This window comes from Rousettus aegyptiacus, unplaced genomic scaffold (assembly GCF_014176215.1).
Source record: "Rousettus aegyptiacus isolate mRouAeg1 unplaced genomic scaffold, mRouAeg1.p scaffold_m13_p_7, whole genome shotgun sequence".
NCBI lineage: Eukaryota > Metazoa > Chordata > Mammalia > Chiroptera > Pteropodidae > Rousettus > Rousettus aegyptiacus.
In genome coordinates, this window is record NW_023416310.1 from 80,904,768 (window position 1) to 80,908,584 (window position 3,817).

Below are 3,817 nucleotides of genomic sequence, written 5' to 3' on the forward strand. Positions count from 1 at the left end.
TAATTGTTTAACTGACAGCTAAAATAATGCTCTCATTTCCAAGAAAATGAAAGAGTAAAGTTGTCCGTTCTTGCTCTGATTCCACAGTCAAAAGCGGCTGGAGTTTATACAAGGTTCACACAGTTCAGACCCAATCAAAGCAGGCTATTTTGCTTTCCCACTTCTGACTGTGAAAGACCCGGTTATCATTTCCAGAAAACATCTATGCCAGAAAAACCTGCAGATAGAGACTTTTTTTTCTCCTTTCTGAATTGTTAGTTGGTCTCTCAGCACATTTTGAATGTAACCTTTTTAATCCCTGCATTTGCAATTAGAGATTAAAATTCCATTCCAAGAGCCATTTGGCAGATGGCATAGCATGAAAAAAAAAATGGAGGTGGTTTAAAATTGTATTTATACAGAACACCAGATGAATTTGCCAGGCTGTTTCTTCCTGAGCTTATATATTCACTTGTGAAAATTGATTGTTTAAGATGTAAATTTCATTTGCTGGGATTTAGCATTTTTATGGGATTTTAAAGCATCAATTAATCCATCTCTTTTGTTCAGCACAGTTGCTTTAAATATGGAAGTAAAATCTATATTTAAAGAAACAGCTTCTCAGGAAGATTAAGTCACCTGTGCAACGGTCAACAAGGTAGGCTCAGAAAGACCCCATGATAACGGAATGGACAGGCCACTGAAACCAATGTATCTATGAAGTGGAAACCTCATCACACCTTAAACTATTTAGGCAGTTTTTGATTCTTAATTAAGATTTTTCCTTTAGCTTCCTCTACAAGATTTTTTTTTAAGTCCTTATAGCTTTTAAATGCTTATTGACACATGATAGATTCAGAAAAGTGCACAAATCATAAATATACAGCTTAAGGTATTTAAGTCAACATACTCATGTAAACACCTCCCAGATCACTAGTACCCCAGAAGCCTCCCTTCTGCTCTTTCCTAAGTTAACTGTCTTCCCAACATAACCGCTATTCTAATTCTAGCACCAAAGATTTGTTTATGTCTTATTAAAATATATATAAGTAGACTCTATTTTATAAGTTTGTGTCTGGCTTTATTCACACAACATTGTACTTGAGACTCATCCATTCTGTTGCATGCAGGAGTATTTGTTCATTGTCATTGATGTATGTAAGTATATTTTATAAATGCGTATAATTTATCCATTTTATTATCGACAAACTTTTGGGGTTTTTCAAATTTGAGGTGATTACAAATAGTGCTTCTATGATCATTTTTACACATGTCTTTTGACGAATATATGTTTGCATTTATGATAGGATTACACCTAGGTGTGGCTTGGTCACAGCTTTTCAAAATAACCATATCCACCAGCAGCCTATGAGGTTTTCAGGCATTCCACAACCTGACAGCAGTGGACAGTGTGAGTCTTTTTCATGTTAGCCATCCAGTGGGTATGTAGTGGGTTCGTATTATATTTTTAATTTATACTTCCCTGATGACTAATAAAATAAAGCACACTCCCATGTTGATTGGTTATTTGTGAAGTGTCCATTGAAGTTATTTGGCTATTATTCAATTGATTCATCATTTCTTTTTATTTATGCTAGATGCAAATCTCTTGTGAAATACACATATTGCAATTAATTTCTATCCTGTGGCTTGTTTTTTCACTTTTTTGGGACCTTAAGAGGTTCTTAATTTAAAAAAATAATAATAATACATTCATCAATAATTTTTTTGCTGTATGCCTAGTGCTTCTAGTGTTTTGTTTAAGAAATCTTTGCTTCTCTGAAGTTCACAAAGTAAACTATGATATCTTTTAGAATCTCTATTATTTTACCTATTTGGGTCAACAATCCAAATTTATTTTTCTCTGTGGTGTCAATAGGGATTAAAATCATTATTTTTCATTAGATATACTATTGACCTAGCATCTTTTATTGGAAAGACCACCTTTACCCCTTACCCTCAATGTACTGCATCTTTTTCATAAATCAATCAATCTTGCATATGTGGGTCTATTTCTGGACTCTATTCTATTTGTCTATTCTTGTGTCAATATCACACCATTTAATTGTGTAGCTCCATTACTGGTGAAATAAGTCCTCCAATTTTGTTCTCATTCAATAATTCATTCCTTAGCTATTTTTGTCCTTTAAATTTCCACAAGAAAATATAACTTACAGGAAATTTCACTGCTAATAGATACTTTTGGTGAGAACTGACATCTCTGAAATACTAAATCTTGCCTTCTGTGAATGTAGTAAGTCCCTCTATTTATTGACATCTTTAATTTCTCCCAACATTTGATATTTTCTGTGTAGAGTAAATGTACACCATTTAAAAGGCTTATTCCAAGTTCTTTGCTTTGTTTTGCTGCTATATAACCAAACTACTGGGTTTTTAATTGCTACTTATTTTTCAGTTCTAGAATTTCCAGTTGATTCTTTACTATTAATTCTAATGTTCAATTTTCTTCATTCTCCTATATTTTCTTGGAAATAATGATGAGTTATTTTAAAGTCTTGAATTCCATTTTTTGCTTTGTTAAAATCAGGATTTTAATAGAAACTCTGCTTAGATCTTCAGCCTCCATTCTCTTCTTGACTTTTTAGCCTTTTACAAATGCCTCAGTTGGGAAAGAACCACAGAATGTTAGGTCCATGTGACTGTTGTTCTTTCCTTCTATCTAGAATCGTGGCCTCTCAGGTCCTGACTTCATTCACAGCCATGAACTACTCCATCTTTTGTCTACTCTACCCCAGGGGAGAGCCAATAGCTCTGAGCCACCTGCCTATACCACTTAAGAACCAGAGAACACTTTTTTAAAAATGTAGAGGAGAATGTTAGGTTTGCCTCATCCTCTTCTACATCTTCTTTAACCCTCAAATCTTGGGTGCTCTGGTTGCTTTACGGTGTCTCTTGCAATTGTTCTCATCCTTTATGATTGTTCTCCAGAGAGGGTTGGTTGGATACCAGCTACTCCATAACAGCCAAAAGCAGAACTCTTCTATCTCAGAGTTTAGCAAACTTCAAAGTTTGAAGCTGTAAGATAAACTGTGAGAAAAATCAGTGTATCATTCTTCAGAATTTTTTTAAAGTGGTATTAGAGATTCATATATAAGATAAAAGATCTCTAGATCCAAACTCAAGATCAACTTACTCATTATGAATATAGGGAAATAGAAGGATTGTAGGATGTAGAATAAAAAGATCTATTTTTAAATCTCAGTAATGAGATTCAATAGCTCTAGGTCCATGGCTAGTCACATAAACTTTTTAAGCGTTTTTTTTTTTTTAATTTTTGTTTTTGTTTGTTTGTTTGTTTGTTTAGGCGAGGCAATCCTTGGTTGACCTCACAGATTGCCAGGACCTTGTCAGTTTACAATCTCTTATCTATTTTTTTTTTTTTTTATGCCTATAGCACCTGGTCTTCCTAGGTGGCCTCCCATCCAACTACCAACCAGGCCCAACCCTGCTTAGCTTCCAAGATCAGATGAGATCGGCCTTGTTCAGGGTGGCATGGCTGTAGACTAAGTGTTGGTTTTTATCCATAAAGAAGAGTAATAAATGAGATTAAATAATATTTCAATGTGAAAACCATTTATAAATTGAAATGCAAGATGAAAATATGAGACAAAACCAGTTGAGTTGCCAAAAAAATACAGAGAACTTCAGACATATCTATATTAACAGGATAAGAATTTGAAGATCTAAAACTGACTTGCCAATCTGCTCTACACATAAGAGCACACCTTTTGTGGGTTCTGAGAAGCTATTTTTTAAGATATACACAACTAAAATACGATCTAGTTAAAGAGAAATAGAAAATATGATAAGCAAAAAA

The 3,817-nt window shown here is 33.8% G+C and overlaps 1 pseudogene; it reads right to left on the reverse strand.

Annotated features, from left to right (window-relative positions):
* Positions 1-3,385: 3,385 nt before the first annotated feature.
* Positions 3,386-3,504, reverse strand: LOC118606000 (annotated as a pseudogene).
* Positions 3,505-3,817: the final 313 nt, after the last annotated feature.